The sequence below is a fragment of the Gossypium raimondii genome, chromosome 8 (assembly GCF_025698545.1).
Source record: "Gossypium raimondii isolate GPD5lz chromosome 8, ASM2569854v1, whole genome shotgun sequence".
Classification (NCBI taxonomy): Eukaryota; Viridiplantae; Streptophyta; class Magnoliopsida; order Malvales; family Malvaceae; genus Gossypium; species Gossypium raimondii.
In genome coordinates, this window is record NC_068572.1 from 12,801,062 (window position 1) to 12,828,617 (window position 27,556).

The window sequence follows — 27,556 nt, forward strand, 5'->3', positions numbered from 1 at the left end:
TAATAAAAGGCTCATTATTGGGAATCCAATATGTTGTGTCCTAACGCATTAGATATGACACGTTGCTTTCCCGAGATGAGGATTTTTTCTAAAAATTAATAAAGGTAGTATTTTGTATTTAGATTTGAGAAAGTCGTGCCCTAACTTACTGGGTTTCGATTTTCACAATAAATCTAAACACGTGAATATTTTCAAACTCAAGTTTTAAACAATACCGAGAATTAAAAAAGGATCGTGTCCTAACTTACTGGTCGTGATCCCTTTTTTAATCCAAGATGGTTAAATATCTTTTAAATAAGCATTTTTCATTCGCGTATCGGGAATTCGAGACATTGTGTCCTAACTTACTGGATATGATGCTTTCTTACTTTATTAACGTGGAACGTGCCCCTCTTTTCCCAAAATTTTCAACATTTTAATACAAGGATCGTATTTTTAAATTCTTCAAAGTTCTCAATTTTCGACATTAAGACATTAAGTACTCAACTAGGTACCAATTTTGGGCGTATCGAGGGTGCTAATCCTTCCTCGTGCGTAACCGACTCCCGAACCCGTTTTTTTTGAATTTCGTGGACCAAACTTGTTGTTTTAATAAAATCAAACCGTTTATTTAAAACAACCAGTTTTCAAGGTGATCCAATCACACCTCATCAAAAAAGATTGGTGGCGACTCCCGTTTTATTCGTTTTCGTCAAAACCCAAGTCGACCCCGTTTTCATCCAAAAAATGGTGTCAACAAAAAGTACCACATTTCATATTGATATAGCCTAGGGAACTGCTTTCCCTGTAACACCAGGCCCAGAATATGGCTTCAAAAGCTCATAGGGCATAATCCCAGCACCATTTCTGTTCTTCAGATTGCTGTTTGTATTTCTTTCATCAATAATCCCTTCAATCTCCTTCAATCTCCCATTAAGTTTTTCAAATGCTGCCTTTATAACTGGATCTTCACCCCATGATGGCTCCATTTCCTCTCCTATGTACTCCTCGTCTAGTGAATGATGCGATAACACATCCAAAACAGCCATCACTTTAGTAGCTTGCATTTGAGAAGGGAAGCATTGAAGGAGTTAAGCTTCAGGATTTTCCACAAATAACTTCCATTCTTGGTCTGAAGGGTCCTCACTCGGCATTTTGGTTCTAGCAATGGTAGGTTTGTTAGGGAAGTAGCCTGCATATGCATATTGCCCAAAATTCACTGCTGCGTGGTGTCCCGATGCTACCCAGATTATAGTTGTGATAATATCAATAAGGTCTTGTTGGGTTCGAAGAGTAGGCCACCATGGTTCATCCTTTTTGTCACCATGACCCACTGTACGAATTTCTTCCCACCATTCTTGAAGCTCTTTATCCGACTCCACAACACTTGAATTTGGATAATAATGGGTGACATAAGCAGAAACCCATTGCTTGAGGGCATCCCATATAAGTAGACCATCATTGGCGAAAGGGTAGTCGTTGATGGTTAGTCTTAGCCCATGAGGAGCATTTGGATCTTCCTCAGCCATCCCTCTACCATCAACGAAACGTTATGATGAGATAAATAAACATTTGAGAAAATATTGTTAAGCACCTGAATTTGCAATTGATTACCTGCTAATTAGATCTGCCGGTAGAGCTTGATGATCAAATCGCCACTCCAAGTCATAGGCAACAGCACAAAGCTCCAACGAGTACTTACCGGGCGAGAATGAGTTCTCAATGATCCCATCAGCATTGATCAGTGATTCTCGAGCTAGTGCATTGATCTCCATTGTGTATCGGAAGTGAGGATGTAACAGCCTGTATATTGGGTGCATTACGCTGAGTTGCCTATTGGTTGCAATAATATAAGGCTCGGTAACACAATGAGTCCTTAAACTGCATATAGATATCAAAAGACTTGCAATTCTGTGAGTAGATAAAGATATCCCATTCAAAGGAAAGAAATATACCTACCAATGACTAACAATTTGATGATAGCCTGCATCATGTGCAAGGACATGTGTTTTCGCAAACCGCCAGAGCCAACAGGCCGTGGAATCCCAAGACCGGACATACACTTGCTTCCACTGTGGCTTTCCATCCATTGGTGGACGAGTCAACTCGATGGCTAATGGCCTCAACGTGTCATTAGAGTTTAAGAAAAATAACGTTCGCGATCCATACAGTGTTGTGCCATTAAGCTCTTGGACTTTCTTGACATATGGTAAATACAAGTCATGGTAATCTAGGGTAAACAACCTTTTTTGTCTTAATGCCTGCATGAAACCGATACGAAAATTTTAGGTACGGATTAATTCATGATATATGGTAATGGTGAATGAGCCTTGTCTTGCACCTGTTCCACCGTCATGATACCTCCGATTTCTTGATTGATCATTTCATCGGAGATTGCAGACTCTGCCGGGCCATAAATTGAAGGATCCAGTTTGCTCTTCAATGGCCATTCCTGCAACAAGTGAAGATGTGTTGAAAGAGCAATGTATGTATGCATCACAGAAGAGTGTCGTATATATACAATGTTTTGCAATCATACCGTAACTAGTCGAATGCTATGCGGATTTAGACCAGCAAGTGTTTGGCGAGCAAACTCCTCATCCCTAAACCAAAAGAATTTGTCCCCTGCAATTACAACAAACAACATATTAGCTCTGCAATCAATATAACTGGTCTATGAAGATAAACATGAGTAGTAGAGAGATTTCTCACTAGCCATGGTATCAGGAGCCTTAAACCGCAGCACCTCTTCACTTCCCTCAGTGATAGCCGTGAAAAGTCTAGGAAGGACAGTATTCCAAAAGCCTTGTTCCTTGAGAGGAGGCAGGTTTATTCCGTCACTGAAAAGTGAGTCGACTGCCCCAATGTGTGGAAATGGCTTATTGGGGTCGACAATTGTGCTCTGAACCGTTGGTATCAAGCAATGCATCAATGAGTATACAGTCTTTGCTGAAAAAGTTAACTGCTTTATCTCTGAGAAGCATTCAGCTCTCGGCACGTAGAAATGACCATTTCTTTTCTCTGAAAATGGATCTGCATCATCACCCTTGCAGTATTAGTTTATACATGGCTACAATGTAACATCAAAAAGTTAATTAGTTAACCTTCTTAGCCTTTCAAGTCCAGCTCTAACTTAGCAGGTTTCCATGAATATAACAAAATAGTTTTAAAGTTGAGAACGGATAAACTGACAGAATTTCTCGAAACAAAATGATAATATGGATGCGAATGATTAATTAATTTATAATGAATGATGAAAATTCTTTAAGAAGAAAAAAATCAAAAGTGTTATGTATATAAACACGAAAATAAAATAAAAAATGTAGGAGTGGGACAAAGGCACACAAGTGGAAAAGAAGATATTAAGGCGAAGTTTTCATTATATGATAATCCAATGTCAAATTTGTTAATTTATTTTAATTTTATTGAAACCTACCATTGAGCACTTTTCTATGAAAATATACAAAAATTTATGTTACGCTACTTCTCCAAATTTCTTGGATTTCATCATTTATATTCTACTGTTCAAATATATATAATTTCTTCAATGAATAAGATTTATTAAAAATTTATATACTAAGGATAAAAGAAAATATAAATCACACCAACCGATCAAGTATTCTCATTTCTTTCCCGTTAAGATTTTGTCACCCAAACCTATCTCCCCAAGACCTCCTACATACGAGTCTATTTTACAACACTGATATCATATAAAGGAAGTTATGGGTAATATTGTTTAGACTTTTCTTTTTCTTTTTTTTTAAATTCATGCTCAATATTTAGTGTTTGACACATAAATGTGAAAATATAACCTTTAAAAACTTTACAAATAAATGAAAAAGACCATATATGTTCATATAAAATATGAAGCCGAGGAATATAGGTTATGGGTGCTCAAAGAAATTAGTTCCACATTGTGAGCATGAAACCACATAACACGCGTGCAAATATGTGATTTACAAGTTGGTTGGTGGATTGTACAATTTTACTAGTATTGGTATGTGTTTGTTACCTGTTTCACAACGCCATCTTCCAGTTCTACAGCGTCGCGGGTAGGGAAAATGTTTACCACCCAGAACAGATCTTTTATGCTTGAGGTTATGATCAGGGTCACCCAAATCATTGTAAACATCGTAATCATATATCCTTTCAAATTTTTTGCGCTCTCCCGTGCCATTGCCTCGTAAATACATGAGTTCTTTCTCTCTTAGTTTCTTCAATCCATTTGGAGTCTCTGATGGTAAATATGACTGCTTCACACATAATTAAAGTAGTTTCACATGGTTTCATAGATAGAAAATTTTAACAATCTGATCTTTATATTTCATGTTTTACTAACATAAATCATATACATCTGAATAAATTATTTCTTTGATATAAAATACTTTCAATTGTCATGTATTGATAATGATGCTATTATTAATTCATATGATAAACAATAAATTCAAGTTAAATTATTAAAACATTTCAGAAAGTCATGAAATGTTTTAGTTTTACTATAATTAATGAAACCTTAAATGTTACGTCGTCATACCACTGCGATTTTATCTATGAAAGCATTTGTATTAGTTACAACTATCAAATATGATTAATTACTCAAATAAAACAGATAAACAAGAAATGTTTAACAAGATAAAACCAATATAAAATGGATAAAATCTAGTAATAAATTTGATTCAATTTGAAATATGAATTTCAAATTTTACTGAAGTTCATTTATATTTCTGAATGACTAATCCAAATTCATTTAGGTTTTTCATATCATTATTTTTAAATATAATTTTTATTTAATATTTAGTAATTATGTATATATTATTTATGCTATATTTTTTTTCTTTTATTAGATCTAAATATACACAATTTAAAATTATTTTTAATATTTATATTTAATTTTCAGAGGATATATTACATAAATATATAAAATAAAATAAAAATAATATATCATAAATTTGAAAACGAATTAGTTTGGGCTGAGCTCAGGCTTTAAATATTAAAGCCTAAACTAGTTATATTTTAAGTGAGTCTATTTTTTTTTGTTTAAACTCATTATTCGGTTATAATATTTTTATCCAAACTCTCACAAATTTCGAACAAACCTTCAAATTTAACTGAATAACCTGTCCTTAACTTGAATTTACAAAATTCTAAATTAGGATCCACTCCATATATATTGTGTAGTGTATTTTTTTCCTTTTTGGGCCAAAGCACTTGACAGGTTTAGGTGTTTGAATTGTTTTGTTTTTGAGTTTTTTTTTTCTAAAAGTCAAAATTGTATTAATTTCAATTAAAACTAATTACAAGTACTAAATTAAATAATTAATGAACTAGTTATAATTTAAATAAATTTGAAGGAGAACTCACACATTTACATTGGATGAATCTCAAATTTTCAAAATCCCAATCTTACTATTAATCCAAAGCCTTGGGTATTTTGAAAAAACAACTTAGCCTTTTGGGTGTATAGATGAGGTTTAGATGTTTGGTGTTTGTCGGAATTAATTGATGTTTTGTTGGAGCCATGAGCGGTGTTTAAGCGTTAAGGTCGGGGTGTGGGGATTCATCTTAACCATGGAAATTATAGATGTAATGCCCAATTTTGACCCGGGCCAACATAAAAAATATATAAACCAAATCTAAAATTAATAACAGTCCAATAGCAGTCCATTTACAATAGCTTGTGTGGCCCACTACCCAAACACTAGCCTAGCTCAATATTCGGCTCATTAGCCTAAATACCAAGCCCAAACTAGCCTAAGCATTGGGAAATCAGAAACCCTAGGCAGCAACATTCGGCCTCAGCCACCGCAGCAGAGCCAGGCCTCCTCCTCGCACGTGTTGCGCCTGCGCGCGTGTAGCGCCTCCGCGCCAAATTCACGCGAGCCTCCACGTCCGCTGCTCCGTACGCCTGCAACAAACAAAAACGAACAAAGCAGCAGGCAAAAGGAGCAAAATAGCAGAAAGGGCCAGTGAATAAATAGATTTATTTTATTTTATTTACTGTAATTTTTCAATTTTGGCTATAAAAGGGCCAAAGGAGTATGTACTAAGGATCCTTTTTTACGGAGATTGAATACAGAAATAAAAGAAAATATTCAAGGAAAAAAGCGGAAAGAAAATTTCATAAAGTGATTTTTAGATCTTTTTTTTGGTTTCCCTTTTTTTCTTTGGTTCTTTCGTTCATTACTAGGGTAGAAATAAAAAGAAAAAGTAAGTTTAGAGAGAGTGAAAAACGTCCCTGAGAGCCGAATCGTCGGTCACTCCGTCATAATCGGAGATGGGAGAGAGATCAGAGTGCCTCTGGTGGCTGGTTCTTCGAGCGGCGCTGAAGAACACTCTCTGTTAGGTTTAAAAAAAAATGAAAGAGGGTCATCGTTTTAGGTTTTTTTTAGCTTATAACTATCATAAGAAACGACGTCGTTTGACGCCAATGCAATGGTCTCAAAACGGCGTCGTTCAAAGCTGAGACCCGTGTGGTGACCCTACCCGAGGGCAGGATCCGCGCACTTTCGTTCATCGGTCTATTTGCGCGACAAGTCCCCTTTGATTTGTACTGTTTCAATCTGATTTTATTCAAATATTTTAATTCATATCGTATATTTGAGTCCAATTTCATTTAGATCCATGGTTAGACGGCGTCGTTTTCGCTGGTGAGAATTGAGTTTCCAGATCTGTGCGTCTAATTGCTATTTTAGTCCTTGGGTTTTGAATCGATTGCAAATATAAACCTTCAAATATCTTGATTTTAATTTAAATCTTTTTTTTTGTTATGTTTACTATTATTTTTAGTATTTTCTTTAATTTTATAATTTTTTTAGCATTTGCTAGTATTCTTTTGTTTTTTATATTAGTTATATCTTTTACTTACCTCTTTTCATATTTATTATTAGTATATTTCGTGATTTTAAATTTATTTGTAAAAAATGACATTCAATTTTGTTTATTTATTTTATTTGTATATCAAATTCTTTGTTTTAGTATTTTAGATTTGTTATCATGCATTGTTTTTTTAGGTTTGTTATATTATTACTAAAACATTGTTTCATTACGATACATCAATATTTTATCATGTGTTCCTATTATATAATATTATTTTTATAATAATTTAATTTGTATAATCTATCAATGATTTCAAGTTATATTCTTTTAAACCAATTTCTATATATTCTACTTATTCAAAATATTCCAATATTGCATTCATTCCAATGTATATTATTATATATTATTATTTACAATATGCTTATGAAATATTTATTCTAGTTCCATGCTTGTACATCTTATAATGTTCACTTCAAAATTCATTCAAATAAAGTTATTTTATTTAACATCATTCTTAATTTTCTTTTAAATCTACTTCCAAACTCAAATGTATTGTTACTTTTGTAAATCATTGTTGAGATGATATATATATATATTTTACCTTAATGTGTCTTTTGAAATTGATTATTAATTCTTTTAATTTTCAATTATTAATATTGGTTTTTGCTTAATGTGCTTAAAATTATTGTTGCTATTCTTGTTTGAATTTATCTATTGTTTGCTTAATATTTTGTGTATGATTAGATTGCAAGTTATCCTATTACATTGTACATTGGTGTTCAATTATACCATATTTGTTTTAAAAATAATGTTTTACAAAAGCATTAAAATCATCTTATTTCATAAATTTTAAGAATGCTCGGTATTCACGATTCTCGAGGAAATTGTGCCCTAACTTACTGGGCGTCAATTCTTTTTAATGAATTTAGACAACCAAGTATTTATTTTGCAATACATTATAAATTTCAAAATAAAGCTTTTGAGATTTCAAAATGTTGGATCCTAACTTACTGGATATGACATTTTGTTATCTCAACTTTAAAATAAAGGCAATATTTGATGTTTAGGAATTTTGAGAAATTAAACCCTAACTTATTGGATTCCGATTTCTCGATTGACCTAAATAATCAAATATCCTTCTCAAAACATGAATTTTTAAAATTAAAAAAAAGGACAAATCTAACTTTGAAAATTGAACTGTTGCACTTTAACTCACTAAGTGTGATTGTTTATTTCTTTAAAATAGGTGCGTCTTATTACTCAAATTGGTTTATTCAAATTTTCTTCTAAAATCTTTTCAAAATTTCGACACTAAGACATTAAACAATCAATTCGGTACCAATATTGGGCGTTACGAGGGTGTTAACCCTTCCTCGTGCGTAACCGACTCCCGAACCTGTTTTTTAGATTTTGCAGACCAAAATCGTTTTCAAGGTGACCCGATCACACCTCCATAAAAGATCGGTGGCGACTTCAATTTTCGTTTTTAAGTCGACAACTAAATTTTTGTTTTTAAAAAAAAAAGTGGTTTCGACAATAGATATATTTAATGTGGCAAATGGATTGAATATAGGTTTGATTGTTTGAATAGACTCATGGTTTGGTGGTTTTTAAATTTTTTAAATGAGGTGAAAATACGTCTTATTTTATTTTTAGCTGAGAAAAAATAGGGGTTATTATATCATTTGAATGTGTGGAACTGAAAAATGATTGTATGAAACTGTGATTCCACGTTATCCCTATCTCTTTCCAATAGGAGAATGACAAATCAGATTTTTCCTCTTGATTTTCAATATTTTTAGTTGGATTTAAAATTTTTCAGGAGGAAAAGAAAATTAAGAGAAAAAATCTGATTTGTCATTCTCCTATTGAAAAATGATAGGGATGACGTGGAATCACAGTTTTATACAATCCGTTCTTAATGTAAGTATATATTACTTTATTAATTTTATATCAAATGTTATTGGATTCATTTTCGACTTTGAAGTTGAATTCAACATAAAAGATGAACTATTAGAGACCATACTACAAACTAAAAAAAAAAAAAAAAGCTCAATTTTATGCTCAACTTCAAGTTTAGATTAAATTCCAAATTTACATAAAAGATTTTAATTTAATTATAAATAAATATATATTATAAATAAAAATTTAATTAAAAATATGAGATATTCAAATTAAGTATTAAGATATTTGGACGTGAATTTGAGTGCATTGAAGTGCATTATCTTCCTATTTAAAGGATGGAGGACTATGAATAATTTTATGTATCATATCAAAAGAGTAGATGTTATAAGAATCTTAACAAGATTAATGTTAAAAAATATTAAAATTTTGAATTGGAAAAAAAAAGGAAGTTTAAGAACATGTTTACTTGAATGGGAAAATATATGGATAAGAAAAAAATGTAAAAGAGAACTGGAAAAATAAAATAAAATTAAAGAAATAAAATTTGAGGGCGTGGTAAGAACTAATAATGAGAGGGGAAATCATTAAAATAGTTAATAAATTTTAATAATTAATAATTAATTTGATAATTTTAATATATTAAAACCATAATTATTTTTATTGTACACACATATATTAAAATAAACTTTGATATCAATTTTCAATTTTTTTTTATTTTTAAAATTTAATTTTTAATATATTTACATAAAGGATAATATAAATTTTTTGTCCATTAACTTGGCAATTAGGTCCACTGGTACTTGTACTTTTTTTGGGGTCCACTTTGATCCTTAAACTTGACAACTAGATTTATTTTGGTCCCTAAACTTGGATTATATCAAGATTTGATGATGTGATCAGTGTTACTATAACAAGATCGAAGCAGATGGATCAAGAACCGATCGATATGACGGTTCAAACGAAGGGGTTGAACCTACTAACTCAAAAACTGGTTGAAATTGGTAAGAATAGAAAATTGAGATGAAAAAAGATAGTTGAACTGATTTAATAGATTTTTTATTTTAAATTATTTTAATATTTTTATGAAATTTTAATTATTTATTTAATTATTGTTAGTCCAACGGTCAAACCTATCTAACTAGTTGAAAAACGGATCAGTGATTTAATTTATTCAACAATCAGTTCGGTTATTAAAACATTGCATGTAACACGTTGAGATTGTGTGTACATCATCACTTGAAAATTAAAAAAATTATATGAATTTTGAAGTAATGATGTGGTACAATCTTTGACTTTTATATTTTTTTCAAATTCAAGGATCAAAATGAACGCAGTTACCAAGTACCAAATACAAAGTAGGCAAAAAAAGTACAAGTACCAAAGTGAACCTAGTTATTAAGATCAATGGCTAAAATTTAAATTATCTCTTACATAAATTTTAAGATAAAATTGTTCTTTTACCTTTGTTCAAACTCTAATAAATGTTTTGTAAAAAAAAAACTCACAATAAGGGTTGAAGTAATTCATCTTTAATTACAGTTTTATTTTAATTTAAACTATTTAATTTAATCAATAAACAATATGTTATTATTTTATTTATATCAAAATTGTGAAAATAAAAAGTATAGATCTGCGATATGGAAAACGCATTTATTCATGTGAAAGGCTTATGATATCACGTATTAGCATGTATATATGATTAATTTTTTAAGAAAATAGTGAAATAAAGCTTAAGTAATTTTTAAAGGGATTGTTTTTTTCAGTCAGTCGCAAGGTTTTTTAATAAATAAAGAAGTTGCATATAATATATACAAATTTAAATCTCACAATCATGCTTAATTATAAAAGAAGGTCCCAAGCATTTCTTCCATGGCATGTGTTCTTTTTTTATAGAGGTAAAATTTCAGCATCGATCCCTCTGTTATGTTAATGTTTATAATTTAGTCTTGATATATAAGTAGGTCCCAAGCGTTTTATTAGGCTATTTTACCAAACTAGTCCAAAAAAATATTATATTTACAAAAATAACTCAGGTTTAAAAACAATCACCAAAATAACCTAAAAGGAACAGTAAAATTGGGTTGTGGCCTGTCAATTGCCAGAACCCACTCGTATTTTGCACCCATGATTGCCTAATAATTGTGTCAGACTTAAAAAAATTATTTTTTTGGGTTTTGGTCCGTAAATGGCCGGAACCCATGTATTTTTTTAAAATTGTATAATACTGATATACGAAAAAGGTAAAAAAAACGAAACAAAAAAAAATTTTTTTTGGTGCTAGCCTGTCAATGGCCGGCACTCAGTACAATTTAAAAAAAAGATTTTTTTTGTGTCAGAGTCAGATATCAGTATACAAAAAAAAAAAATTTTGGGTGTTGGCTTTCAATGGCGGCACCAGATCAATTTAAAAAAATTTTTTTTTTTGTGTCGAATTAGATATCGATATCTGAAAAAAAATTTTAGGTCTTTGGCAATGGCGGCACCAATCAATTAAAATTTTTTTCTTTTTTAGATATCTTGATATTTGATTCGACACAAAAAAAAACTTTTTTAAATTGTCTTGAGTCTTCGCTTTGTCAATGGCCGCACCCCAAATTTTTTTTATTTTTTCAGATATCGATATCTCGATTCTACAAAAAAAAAATTTCTTTTAAATTGTCTTGGAATTTTTTAAATTGTACTGGAAATTTTTTATTTTTTCAGATATTGATATCTCGATTCGACACGGAAAAAAAAAAAGAAATTTTTTTTAAAATTGTACTGGGTGTCGGCCATTGACAGGCCAATACCTAAAAAAAATTGTTTTTTATTTTTTTCGTATACTGATATTTGACTTTGACACAAAAAAAAGAATTTGTTTTTTAAAATTGTACTGGGTGCCGGTCATTGACAGGCCAGCACCAAAATTTTTTTTTTTTCATTTTTCATTTTTTCCCTTTTCGTATATCAGTATTTTAAAATTTTAAAAAAAATATATGGGTTCCAGCCATTGACAGGCCAAAACCCAAAAAATTAATTTTTTTAACTCTGACACAATTATTAGGCAATCATGGGTGCAAAATACGAGTGGGTTCCGGCCATTGACAGGCCACAACCCAATTTTACTGTTCCTTTTAGGTTATTTTGGTTATTGTTTTTAAATCTGGGTTATTTTTGTAAAGATAATATTTTTTTGGATTAGTTTGGTAAAATAGCCGTTTTATTACGACACATGTTCTTTTTTTGACATAATGACAAATTAAGTCGTTAACATTTACATCTTTTATCAATTTGATCCTTATTTATTTTTAGCTACATTTGGCCCTCAACCTTTTAAAAAGGTTGAATTTGACCACTAACCTTAAAAAAAAAAATCATATTGCTATTTATGTACGAAAATATTGATTAAAATGTTAAAATTATAAACATGACATCCTATATGACAATTCACGTGTATTTCATGTTTTTTTTAAATTTTTATAGACATTTATATTTTCTTGAATTATGAATATATTTTTATTTTTGAATATTTTTATAGTTTTTAAATTCTTTATTGATGTGACATATAAGACAAATAATGTGGTATCAACATTAAATATATGTGGAATGTCTTGTGAGTAGAGGTGATCATGGGCCGGGCTGGGTTTGGGCTAGGCCCAGACAAAATTTTAGGCCCAGTTTCTAGGCCCCGGGCCCGACCCAGCCCAAAATATGGGACTAAAAATTTGTCCAAGCCCGGCCCGAAAGAAAATTGCTAAGCCCGAGCCCGGCCTGACCCGACCCATATTAAATATATATATTTGATTAAAAATAAAAAAATATATTTGATTAAAAATAAAAATATATATTTAATATATAATTTGAGATGGGCTCGGGCCAAAAAAGTTTTATCCAAGCCCGGCCCGTTTTCTAAACGGGTCTCATTTTTTGCCCAAACCCATATTTCGGGCCTATATTTTTACCCGAACCCTCCCATTTTTCGGGCGGGCCGTTGGGTCGGGCCAGGTATCCCAACCCATGATCACCTCTACTTGTGAGTTGCCATACCAGCATTGTTAAAAAATTAATGTTTTAGTTAGCATTTCGGTTAAAAAAACAATTTGACTCTTTTTGAAAAGTTAATTGTCAAACTTAACTAAAAATATATATAAGAGCCAAGTTGACAGAAGTTATAAACATTGATGAATAAATTGATCATTATTATTGTTATTATTATTTTGCCATTATAAGATAGAGGAGAAATTTTAGTATGGATCCTCCACTATGTTGATGTTTAGAATTTAGTCTTCGTATTTTAATTTGACGTCTTCTACTTTATCAATAACTTTAGTTGGTCCAAATAGTTAACATCCTTAACTATCCGATTAAAATGTTGTCATGAATTTTCTTCACCTTTCTAACACACACAAAAAAAAAAAAAACAAAACAAAACAAAAACAAAAATCTATTTTAGTATGATAAATACACCTTTTAACAAATGTAAAAAAAAAAATCTATTTTGGTATGATAAGTTTGGAATGGTATTTTTAACTGAAATAATTAAGAGTGTTAACTATTTGGACTAACTAAAAGTTAAAGAATCAAATCATGTTAAATTAAAATGTAGATACTAAATCCTAAATTTTAAACATAATAGAAGGACTATAATTATATTTTGACATAAAACAATCTATACCTAAGAGAATCATCTGTCGTTTTCTTTAATAAAAATTTTAATTTTAAAATTATTTTAATTAAAATTTTAAATAGTAAATAAATAATTCCTATCATAATTATTTTAATAAATATATACTACAAATTTTCTATAAACCTCTAATAAATAATTATAATATAATTAAAATTATATTTAAAAATTTGAAGCCCAGCGAAAGTGGGCAAAGCATTCTAGTGTGGATATTAATTTGATGGAATTTTCTTGAGAGAATGAGAACTTTTGGACACCAAATTCAGATACGCAACATAATAGAGATTAATACATATTGAAATAATTTTATACAACATTATCAATAATAATATAATATATTATCATTAAATAATAGTAATAATTTTATTTAAATATTAATTGTAACTATTATAAATAAATATTAATAACTCTCAATTTTGAATCTTGAATCTTAGATCTACGATTTTAGGATATTTAACCTACAATATTAAGTTTAAGATTTAGATTTTAGAGTTTTAATATTTATTTATAATTAATTATATTTAAATAAATTTATTATTATTTATTTATTTTTGCACAGTACATCAAATATTCTCTTATTGAGCTTGAACCTAATAACGCTCTATTAGTGGAATTAATGTTAGCTGGTGAATCTATTGATAGTCATATTGTAGAATCACGGGATATTTATAAATTGTGACATAAGAATTGGAAGGCTTGTATTTGTCACACCAATGAAGTTACAGATTTTATGGTCAAATATATATAATGCTATACAATTCACAAGTATTAAGATGTTCTCACTACCTCCTCAAGCTGTGCAGAATTTAATTCAAAAAGTTATATTGAGTTTTTGATTTTATATATTTTTATTGCAACCATCTAGTTTGTTTAAAAATAATAATTTCTTAATGAAGATAAAATGAAAATCATAAATATTTTGTAAAATGCCACAACCCTTCCTGGAAACCAATAAGCAAAATTATATTATCGCACTGCTTTGTTTGTTTTGTTTCTTAGATTTGAAATAGATATAATTTAGCCTTAATGGTGTTTTTAAACTAAAAACATATTATATGTTTTAGATCAATAAAAAACTTAGTAGGCTGAGATTTAAGGAAAATGATAAGGTTAAGTGATGATCTCAAATATATGAAAAAGAAAAGAAAAGAAAAGAAAAAGGTTAAGAAAGAGCAGACCTTGTTTGTAAAGAAGACTCTGTTATGAGGATCCTCATATTTGGAGTGAACCCAAGAAGCACATTTCACCTTAACCGGACCCTTGGGGAAGCCATGGATGAGTATCTCATCCACGTACATCTCTTCATGGTGCTCATTCTCCACACACACTGCTCCTATCTCTCCAATTTCTCTTCCCACTTGGAACTCTGCTTCGTACTCTATATCCTCACCCTTGTGACCTACCCTGTGTGCAAATGCTTCCACCCTCTCCTTCTCTAATCCTGTCGCTGTACAATCAACCAATCTCTCAACGTAAATATGCATGGATGCTTGACTTTTTATTATTATTAATAATTGCAGACGTAGTTACGAACTTACAGGGATCTAACTCCATGCTAACCAGCTCCAGTAGATTAGATTTACCCAGCAAATCTTGTATATCATTCGGCCCTCGGTTTAGCCCAATGTGAGTGAGAAGGTCACCAACAGTCTAACTTTGACAGTGGCCTTTACACGAAGAGATTTCTCGGTAGCTATTGCGGTTGCTTTGATAGTGGTGGGGGAAGAGCTAAATCGGAAGGGCTTGCGGGGATTGTAGAAAGGGAGGCAAGAGTTAAGAGGAAGCAAAGGGTCACTACCATTGCCACTGCCATGGATGAATGGGTTGTGAAGTGGAGTGAAGGTTTGAGGGAGGGAAGGCTCTAAACTTGGGGTTTCAACATTGTTTAGGGGTTGAGTTCTGGAAATCACCATCTCTTGGTTTTTTTAAGGGTATACATTTGTACAGCACTTCCGCTAATTACATTTTAGAGGTGTGTGCTTGTAATTATAATGTAATTCTTTGGTTGTAGTCACACAATTATATAATTTATATTTTAAAATATTAATTATTTTAAAATTTATTAGTATGATAAAAATAATTTTAAAAGAGTAACAAAAATTAAAATCAAATCATCATATGTATTATGTTAGTCTAAAAATAGTTATAAATATGATTTCTAATAAAAATAACAAGAAAAATAAATACCATATGCAATTTTATCTAATTTTCTAATGCACATTTGTTGAGTTATTCTCTCCTTAATATTTAACATATGCTCCTTATGATAATCTATTGGTCATTAACCGAGTTCATTGTCATCATTTGAATTTGAATTAACATCATTAAAATAATCAAGATCTCCTTCTTCCATATACTCTTAAAAGTATGGATCATCTCAATTCCACCTATGATTGAAGATATGAAATATGCAATATGCTCGTTATCGTCAAATAAAAAAGAAATATTAAATTTGATTATTATTCTAATTAATATTATAATTACATAATAATTTTAATATTCTAAAATAAATAAATAAAATATTAATATATAAATTACATAAAATTAAAATAGAATAAAGTAGTAAATTACTAAAAAAATTAATACGAAAATAAATACAATAATAGATAAAACGATGTGACTTCCCTTAGATATTTTATACTTTCTCTCACAAAAAACTTGTAATATTGTGTTATACTAAGGTGATATTATTAATATGAGAAATAAATTTTTTAGAACAAATAACTTCTCAACCACATTTCAAAGTCTTAAATGTCTCAAATTAAAGAGTTCGCGAGCTATTTATGGTACTTGTGTCTGACACTATTCTCTCAAATGGTATCATGTTACATGATATGGTGCAAAAAAACTTTTTTTTATTTGCATAATTAGTATCGACCTTAGAATATTTGGGTTCACAGGTTCACAGTCCAAACAGTATATAGTTTTAATTATATAAACTTAATTTGGAGAAAGACTTAAGCTAGATTATATAACTTTTTATAACACACAAATTAAGTAAAAATAATATAAACTTTATAAAAAGTTTAACTTCTTATAAATAATATATTTTCATAAATTTAGAAATTTATTTTTATAAATAAGTTGTGATAAAAAGCCTATAACAATTTTTATAAATCAGTATATTATTTTTATAATATATAACATGGACACATAAATAAGATATGTTGATACTTCTTGGTCGTAATTTTTATAAATCAAGTATATTATTTTATAATATTATAACACTTTTATAACATGTAAGTTGTTTTTTGTAGTAAACTTTTGAACACAATTTTAGAATATTTTAGGATTTAAAATAATTTAATTTTAGGTTATAACTTAATAAAATACATAATTTATTTTATAATAGAATTTTTTTAGGATTTATAATATAAGAAAATTTTGGTCATAATCATCTGAAACACTAATACGTGTTCATACTTATAATATAATTTTATAACTTGTATAAAAATAAATTTTTAAAAATTAGATTTGGGTTGCTTAATTATTTCAATTCTTTATCTTCTCTTAAATATTAGAAAATGTAATATGAATATTCCAAGTACACCCAATTTAGTGGAGCCTATCAATTACAATAATTATCTAAATATACTATCTTTATATAATTACAAACAAACATTTAAATCCAATTATAGAAGTCCCGAGATTTGGTTGTTGATATAATTTAATGCCGGACTTTCCAAATTTATTTAGTTTGAATGTTGTATTTGCTATTTTAATGGGTTTTAATTGAGACGGAATTTTTTTCAATTTTTGAGTTGTTTATGATAATCAAATTTAGTTGGATTCTTTATTTTTAGATTAATTTTGGATTTTAACTTAATTTAATAAAATAATATTTTTGGATATTATTTGGTAAAAATTCAAAATTATTTATTTTCAAGTAAATAAAATAATCAATAATTCTTATATGATGTTTTTTTGAAAAATATTTTTATGTAGATATTCTAAGTATAAAATATTTATGTTTACTTGATAAGAATATAAATTAATTACATATTAAATGAAAAAAATTTCAAGTTCTTGTTTATTCAGCCCTAGTTTTAACTGTTCATTGTCTATATCTCGACTATTGTTTAGTTGTTGTTATATAGAATAATATAAATACTTTTGATGATTAGACTTAACTGACTAAATCCTATAAAATTTAATAATTTGATTTTAGTTTTATTCGCTGCAATTATAAATTTGAAGCTTTGGTTTTAGGTTTTACTGTAGGAAAGAAATTTGAATTTTATACAATTTATACATTTATTAAAAATAAAAATATAGGTTATTTTTTGGTACGACATCTTGGGTGAACGTTAATGATTTTGAACTTTTGAGTTTCATCCAGCACAAAATATCATTTCTAATTTTTTATATTATTTTAGCTTTAAGTCCTATTATATGTGAATCTTATCTAAATATATTTCGATTTTCAATCTATTTTGTTTTATTTTAAATTGATTGAATATATATTATTTATGATTTGTATATTTACTAGCTATAACTGCACTTGTGAACTAAAAAAAGTCATATATTAATTCAAATCTAAAAAAAATCCAAATATTTACATATTAGATAAATATATATATAATAGTTTGTATTGACAAAAAAATTATTTATGTATATAGCAAGTAAACTTAAATTTGTAAAAGATTTTTGAAAATTGTCATAATTTACAAAAATAAAATAATATATATATTAGATTTATTTATAATTTTAAAATGGATATATAATGTAAGACGTATAAGTTAGGCTTCTATATTGGGTATGCAAACAAAAGATTCGTTTGCTGTGGGGCACAGAATAGGAACGAAAAAGGCAAGGAACCAATAATTTTTGAAGGTTGACATTTTGTCCCTTTGAGACCGCCCTTTTCTGGATCTTATTCTAGGAAGTGGGCAATGTGGTCTCACTTGCCTCCCCATTTTAATCCAATAGAGTGATTGGGACCTAACATTTTTTTTCTGAAAAACAATCTTTATATTTTGGAACCACATTGAAATTATTTTAGATACAAGTTGAATTTCAATCTCCCTTTTTTTCTTAATAGACATTGATAATAGATAAGTCTATTACAAATATTATGACTAAATTCTTCATTATATATTTATCTCAAACTTCAATTTCATGATATTATCCTATGTGATATCCAAAGATGGAATAAATTCAATTTTGATAGCTCCTCTACGGAAAATCTGAAAGCTGGGGGAGTTAGTGATCTCATTAATGACCATAGAGGGCAATGGTTGTTATTGGCACATTCCACATGCCACTTTGAAGACTAGTCTGTAATGAGCTTGGATATTTTGCGATGCTCACTCGATTGTATTACATTTTTATTGTTTTTCTTTTTATATAATTTTATTATAGATTATATTATATTTGTTTTTTATATAAAATATTCAGAATTATTTATAATTCACTTTTAACTCATAAATAGGTGGATAATGAGCTTCAAAGTATTCGAACTCACACATTCCTGTAGATAACAATACCCATACCAATCAAGTTATGACTCAATCGGAATTAAATCTCTATTATTGGCTGTAATCACAATTATGGTTTATAACACTATTTTCTAATTAATGAGTGCACTCTTTCGATCCTAAAATAAAAAATTACAAGCTAATTATTTTAAAGAATTTAAAAACAATGATTTGTTTGTAAAATGGAAGACAAATAATAATATGCTTTTATTTTCTTTAGCAATACAAAATTCTAATATTTATTGTGAAAGAGCCAAATTAATTTTATTTAATATATATAACTACTTATGTAAACAAATTTCAAAAGTTGAGGGCGATGCCCCCTTTCGCTATAGCTTCTAAGGACGTTCTTTGTCTCCAAATAACATCAAGTAGTCAGTCTGCAAAGCGGAACACTCATAACACGTTCAAAATCTAATTGGTCAAAATTAATATATATATATATATATTATATTATATGAATATCATTTAATACATTGTTTAATGAAAAGAAAAACTAAAATCAGATTTAAATGATAATATATGTTCCATCAATTATATTTAAAAATTTTAAAAAATAAATAAATAGACGCGTATTATTATTTTTATGTTAATTTTTTTTAGGTAAACTATAACGGCACGTTTGGTTTGCTGTAATGGAATAGAGGCGTAATGGAATAGAGGTGTAATGGATTAGAGGTGTAATAGCAAATCAATTGTTTGGTTGAATGTAATGGAATAGAGGCGTAATAGTATTCTTGTGTTTGGTTGAATGGAATAGAGGTGTAATAGCATAATGGAAAAAACTAAAATGACTAGAATACCCTTAGCATAAATTTGTTTTGGTAAATGATTATTGTTATTGTTATTTAAATTTTAATAAGATTATTAATATCAATAATAAATAATTTAATCATATTTAAACATAATTATTATTAAATATATTATAATTAAAATATATAATTTAATAAAATTCTTAATAAATAAAATTCTTATATGAATTCTTGAAATCATAATATATGATACTATAAAATATAAATTAACATAATTATTATTAAATATATTATAATTAAAATATATAATTTAATAAAATTCTTAATAGTTAATATTCTTATATGAATTTACTCAAATCATAATATATGATACTATAAAATATAAATTAAATTAATTATTTTAAATATAATTTAATAAAATATATAATTTAATAAAATTATTAATATTAAATATTATTATATGAATTTACTAAAATCATAATATATAATACTATAAAATATAATTTAAAATAATAAAATTTGAATCGATTAAATGATATTTGAATTGATTTGATAATATGAAATAGTACTACTAATGCATATATGTGATATGTGATTATCGTAGCATGTAAAAGACCATGCGAATCGGTTTATAAAAGCTTGGAGGGTCGACATGGAAACTTAGCGAATCAGTAGATTCGATAAAGAAATGTCATGTTTTATTGAATTGCTAAATGAGATAGTGAATGAAATTAGCATATGAATCATGAATACATTGTTTGAATTGGTTAAAATTGAATTATGCATCGCTTATATGCTTTAATTTATTGCATGTATTAATTTATTTTTCATATTATTTTGATATTATTTTCATATCATGTATTAATTTATTGCATGTTTGTATTATTGTATTTAGAAGTTGAGTGATTCGAACATTATATCGAAAAACCTTCCAAGTTAATTTTCTTGAGTCAAATTATTATATATTTATATATCTTATTCAAAATATGACTAATTTAGAATCAAATCATTATATTCAATATAAATATCTTAGTCAAAATATGACTAATTTTCCAAAGCATGGGAAGAGGATTTATCTAGTAATTTTAAAATTTATCTCAAAAATGCTTAAATTAATAAATTGCAAAAAGAAAAAAGAAAAAATCGAGAGGTATTTGGGTCAGACTCAAGTTATTTCCAAAATGTGTTCGGATGCTTAAATTAACATAAGCGATAAAGTGGCAAAACATTTGCATATTATACAGCTTTAAAGAAACTCGAATACACAACAAATGATGTTTGCATTCTAAAATATGGTAAAAATATATTGCTTTAACGAAAATACAACAAAAGCAGATCCCAATACCATGCCCCATGGATCTAAATTTACCCACTCTTACTTCGACCAAGCGGCCGTATCGATTTCAAATTGCACTCCTATATAATTCCAGTCTCTTCAAGAAGAGCGGATCGGCGTTCCATGATTCTTTGGATCCTCATTCGATGTGCCGATAATCGTTTTTGCTATAAAAGAAATTTCCCAAAATCATTCATTGATCATCTGTTTCACCAAAATAAGTAATGACGGTAAGTTGGTTAAAGAGGACATTTCTCACCTCCGTTTCCCCAATTCCGTGTAGAAAAGTCAAGCGAGCTTCTTTTAGCTTCACGGACTTGACAATAAACAATGGACTTTGGAATCGAGTGGCGCAAAGTAGCGCAGACCATATTTACGTAAGACAAAAGCTGTACTTCTGCTCATACATTGTTAGAAACCCATTATCGAAATAAAATACATTGAATAATAGTATCCTTGATTAAGTTTCAAACAATTGAGATCCATCCTCAACTTTTGTGTATATGAACCTACCAATTCTCCTCGGTAGGAGTCATTGTATCGGTCAAATATTGATTGCGTAACAACGCCACCCTTATCCACATCTTGAGGAGCTTTGAAAGAACTCAACTGTAAGGTAACAACATTCCATATCAACCAGTTGAAGTGTTGCTTTTTCTCGATCCTCATTCTTTCAAGAGACTCGATCGCGACATTTCCTACCTCTACTCGAGTGCGGGATATTGCTTTAACTCGAAAACCAAACCATGTTGACTCTTATAAACCTTGAAGAATACTAAACTCAATGTCAAAAGATAGAAAAATAGCGAGCAAAATTTCTTTGGTACATGAACAATATAAGCAAAGATGGGAACATCTGGGAGTTTTACTCATAGCCTTGTGAACCGGATCCTTTAGAATGGAATGAGTCCGAAAATGTAACAAATGAAATCAATCCAATTTGAAGCATCGGTCTATGACCAACATGATCCCTAGTAAACCGAGACCTTAATAGCGATTAAAAATTATCAACATTTTTATGTAAGACAACTAAATAGTAGAGGATAGCAAGAATCTTGATACTTGAAAGAAAAAATGTTTTTAAGAATCACAACCGAACGATCTTTGAAAGAAAAAGAAAACCAGATGATCTTGGCATGCCAAATTGAATATGACAGATATAGCATTTTTCTAAAATTTACTTTCATACCGCATCAACAATGAGACTCAATTTGGACCTCTAATAGTAACTAAAGTAGATTCAATCAAACGACGGTATCCTTGTTCAGTAGCGATTAAATGTGGTTGATAGCCATCAGCTTCCATCAGCTTCAGTAATGAGCTTCCTAATATTCTCCATTGATAGTTGCCTGTCAAATTGCAACCTTTTCAAAGCAGATGGAAGTTGGTTGTCGAAAACATTGTAAACCTTATCACCACCAGTACGCCTGTGAACAACATTGAAAGTCAAGACAAAATCTCTAACAAAATTAGCAAAATTGAATGATGTTAAAGACAGGTGTATTAAGAAAGGTAAAACAAGACGTGATACATACACCCCATCCAAATGTTCTCTGAAATTTTGATAAAAAAGACGGCAAATCTCCATAATTGTGCACAACTTCCCATGTATAAGCATCTCAATCATCAGTAATTCCTAAAGAGCTTATAACTAATAATCAACTGCAAGTGGAATAGCCAAAGAATTCCAAAATCCACACACAAGAGCACACTTACACCGCATCACCGCAATAGGCTTTCCAAGGCGACTCAATTCGGTTTCAAGTTCATCAATTGTTTTATTAATAAGGGACTGAATGCCGAGGATTCTAGACTTGATAACAGTTTCCAAATCTTTGAGACATTAACCAAGATGACAAAGTTAATACAACTTAAGAAAAGATAGCACTAAACCCAAGATCATCTTGTCCTTTACAAGAAAGTATAGGATAAAAAGTACAAAAAAAGGGAAAAAAGAAATAAACACCCTATAGATTACCTTTGAAAGCATCTTAGCAAGATGCTCAGAACCTATTCTATGAGCAAGATGCCTATATTCAGGCGTAGTAGAAAAATACTCACGCTCTCTCGTCGAAAGACAATCATATCAACATTCTTGTTAATATCTGCTTGTGAGCGATTCACGACACCAACCCAAGGGAATTTCAGCCGATAAGATTTGCCTTCCAATATCTAAGTCAAAGGAAACATGAATCAGAACATGATAACGCCTAAGATGAATTGGAACACTGGATATTTGCTTGGTTCGACCAGTTTCTCTATCCGTCTCATCTTGAATCTCCTTCCTGACGGCAAAGGGGAACAGAAGAGGCAAAGGGTAAAACAGGAAGGGTAAAGTGAAGCAGCACCTAAACTGAGCAAAAGGGACGGATTAGAAATCGGTGAATTTCACCGATTAGGGCAGTAATGGATTACACCCGTAATAGCATTACCATGAACCAAACAACGGAATAAATGGGGCTTAAGTGGGGTCCACCGCCAATACACCCAACCAAACATGGTGTAAGTCTTCATGGGAGCTTGGTAATCGTCATGTCAAGAATGAGTGGCTTATCAAAATCTGCCATGTCCAAGAAACTTACCTGATACTCTTTCAACCATTGACTTTTCTAGTTCATGTTTGGTTAGTTCCCAACCAACTTTCTGATTAACACTACTAATTTTTGACTCGAGTAAATTAGTAATTATTTTTGGTAATTGGCTTAATAGCAGTTTTCCCTGAACTGCAATCTCTTAGGTACGATCCTCGGAATACTTACCAAGTGTTTCGTTGTAAACAAACTATATTACAACCTAACCTGTATACTTGTGAACACCGCCTCAAATTCATATCGTTAGTTGCAGAATTCAGACTCTGGACGTTAGCATGTCCAAAGGCGGTCACTTTCCTTATAACTCAACTAGTACGAGTCCACATTGGTCACTAAAGGTGTTTTGTTTCCTAGTGTGGCCTCATACCTCATAATAATCCTTTTTCGTAACCATCTTTTTTTTTTCACTTATTACCCTAATCTGACTAGGAATCCTTGTCTACTTATGTCTATATCAGAGGCAACCCATTCTATATGCCAAAAATGCACTTGGATGACTACTACTACTCAGTCAAACATTTCTCCCTATAGTTCCCTAACAGCTCTTATTATAGAGGCTCGTTTAAACATAACATTCTTTGTTGCCTATTCTATACACCTTTCGCCTATTGTTTTTCTAAATAACTGTGCACCTAATCCAGAGACTTTTAGACTTGCCATTATTCTTCGAATTGTCGTACTTAACTTAGCCATAATTTTCGCTCCTTCCTAATACACTAGACTAAGGCGTCACTAACGCTCTCGGAGAGTAACTTATACTTAATCTAATCCTAACGTTGGACAATTAAAACTCTCCTCTTAAGGTTTGTTCCTATGAACTATATTTCAAACTTTCAGGACTTTTGACCGGCTACGCACATGCGCATTAAAACAACTAATTTATGAAACAATTTTTAAAGTCCGATTTTACTGCAAGTATACAAGTCAGTTGTAATATTTATAGTGTTACAATGAAACACCGAAGTATTCCAATGATCGAACCCAAAGAAAGAGGCGATTGAGCAATAACTAGCATACACAATAGAGGCTAAGTGGCTACTAATATGATTTTATTTTACGGCGATTCATTATAGATAAGTTTGCAAGAAAATTAAATATTCTACTCTAGAGACTAAATTGCAAGAAATGTAAACTAGAGGGGCTATCTGACAAATGACTAATGGGGGTTGGTTGACTTTGATGTTGTTCACCAAATCTCGGGCTAAGGACATAAATCGCGTAAATTACCAAGTGACTCCATTTTATCTTTCGGTCTCACCAATTAATCTAGGACTAACGAATGGGTGCACGATAATATTACCTTCTGATCTCACTTTATCTTAATCTTCCCTTAGGGGCGTCACTACCTAAGTTCTTAGTTCTATTCAAATTAGTCCAATTTGTTACGATTTACTCCTTTGTTCAAAGATTTTAGTTTATCGACTTTTCTATTGACCAACCTCCTTAAGGATTTAGCTATACATGCTCAAAGTCAAGAAAATAAATATAATAATAGAAAAAAGCAACCATGAAAGTAAAGCTTAAGAAAAAAATATGAAAGTTGAGATTTTTATACAAGAAAACTTAAATAACATGAAACCAAAAGCATTTAACCAAAAAAATCTAAAGTAAGAAACATAAAAGGAGCAACGCTTAATAGATTTGAAATAAAATAAATTGAAATGAATTAAACTGAAGCTTAAAAAGTCTGGAAAGCAAGGTAAAAGGACTGAAATTGTAAATAAACCTTAGCTAAAGTGTTAACTAACTTAACTAACACAAAGAACATCAAGAACAAGAAGTAAATGCAGAAAAATAAAATCTAATCTATAGTAGAAGAAGAGAAAAATAAAAACTCCAGAAAAGTGAAGAGAAAAATTAAAGAAAACTTAGAGAAAACTAAACCTAAAAGTAAGCTAAATGTTTCTCTCTTCTCCTCAGTAATTCTTGGCTATTTTATAGGCTGTTCTGATGACTTTTCAATGCCAAAATTACCCCTACACGAGCCTTGTGTGATTGGTGGGTCAGGTAGACAAAGGTTGCCCATTTTGTCCAAGTTTGTCCCTTTGACGAAGGCAATATCGTGATACCCAAAAGAGGATATCACGATATCTCGGGCAGCATTAAACTTGGGGGTCTTCCTTGAGAGGTGGATATTGTGATAGCCAAGGAGGATGTCGCGATACCACTGTAGGGTATCGTTGGTCTTCTATACTACTGGAGGTATTGCGATTTCAGGGTTTTGATATCGCGTTACCCTTGTTGTAGATGTCATTTTTGCTCATTTTTTACCTCCGACACATCCCTACATCACCCAAACACACATTAGGCCTCCTAATGGCACTATCGACCAATTTGGGTAAAAAAACTAGAGAAAAATGAGAGATTTTCACTTATTACCCCAAAAAAATATAAAATACAAAAATAATGAAAAGCCAAGATAAAAACTCTATTTTGCTCGAGAAAAGGTCCTTAAGTGTGTCAGAAAAGATGAATTTTCCACATCGATTTGTGGCAGATCAACTTCACCTAAGGTTGTACTCATGAACTTCTATTTCTTAAATGAATCCATCACTTTATTGACCGCCTCCGGACGTACTAATGTCCATAGTGTGAATACCGCTACAAAATATAAGAAATTGAAGCAGTGTCTGCAAATGTATGAGTCAGGTACAACGAAGTAGGTAAGTACTCTGAGGATCGTACCCAAAGGATTGCAGTTTGGGGAAAAGTGCTATCAAGCCAATTACTAGAAATAATTATAAATATACTTGAGTCACAAATTAGTAGTGTTACTATAGAAGCAAGATGGTGATAATAATAGGAAACTAAAGAAATTTAATTAAACCTAAATCTACTCCTACGTTCATGAATCGACTTCTCCTATCCCTTGCTTCAACTACGCGAGTTCCTTTAGTCTAGATCAAATTGTTTTACCTAATTAATTATTGATGTAGGGTTCTAATCAATTGACTGTCGATATCCTAGTAAGATATTTCGATACGTCCACTAGAATAATAACTCGATATGAACTACTTATCTTTCGACCTCATAGTTTAGACGGTTCGGGGTTAAGGTGTTCACGGATAGACCATACCAATTTTGGGTTAATTCCCACCTAAATGACTTGCTAGGATTGTTAAGCCTAAGGTTTAATTTCTTCCTCTCCCAAACAAATGATCTGCTAAGAAACTTTAACCTTCAATCATTTAAAGAACAATTGGAACATGCAAGATATGTATGAAGAATATATTGATTCTAATATTTACACAAACATTCAATTAAACAATGTTAAAGAAAGAGATATAAATAGTAAAATAAAGGAAAAGAGATGCTCATGGATTTATCGATGAAATTGTGGCTCCATAACAATCTCTACTCGCAAGAGTCTTACTTTGGAATAGGATCTTCCGATTACAAGAACATAAAATACCCTAAGTAAATTTCTCAAAATAAAAAACACCATAATTAGAAACTAATAATGAAATAAAAAAACCTAAAGTATATTTTCTGTCTCCCTAAAATTATGTGTCTAAACTAATTACAATGGCTTTTATATAGGCTAAACTCGAAATATAAAAGTGCCTAAATCATCCTTGAAGTACTTAGAGTTTAACTAGGAAAAATACACCTAATTTCCCTCCAAAACATAATTATCACGTGCAAGAATTTTTTGGGCTGTGAAGGGCTTGGTTGCAACATAGGCCTGCGATGTTGCAGCCAAGCACAAGGGGTATGTCGCGACATAGGAGGATTTTGTCGTGATGTTGAGGAAAATTTCACTGAAGAACTTGTTTTTGGCTTCTGTCTTCGATGTTGAGATATCAGTGTCTTGGTGTCATGACATAGGCATTAGTTTCGGCTCAAATATGCATCTTTAGCTCCTAACTTGACCTACAAGACCATGTAACCTTATTTAGATATATAAAATGTAATAAAAACCTAAATATATACGAAGATGCTTTGATTTAGCTATTAAACAAACTAAAGTTATGTGTAAAAAGGATGTAAATAATAATGTAATTCGTGGCAGGTGACTCCCCCACACATGTTGCTTG

General features: G+C 30.2%; 1 pseudogene; it reads right to left on the bottom strand.

The window, feature by feature from the left end:
• Nucleotides 1–430: 430 nt before the first annotated feature.
• LOC105793148 (linoleate 13S-lipoxygenase 2-1, chloroplastic-like) lies at nucleotides 431–15,276 on the bottom strand (annotated as a pseudogene).
• Between the last annotated feature and the right edge of the window lie 12,280 nt (nucleotides 15,277–27,556).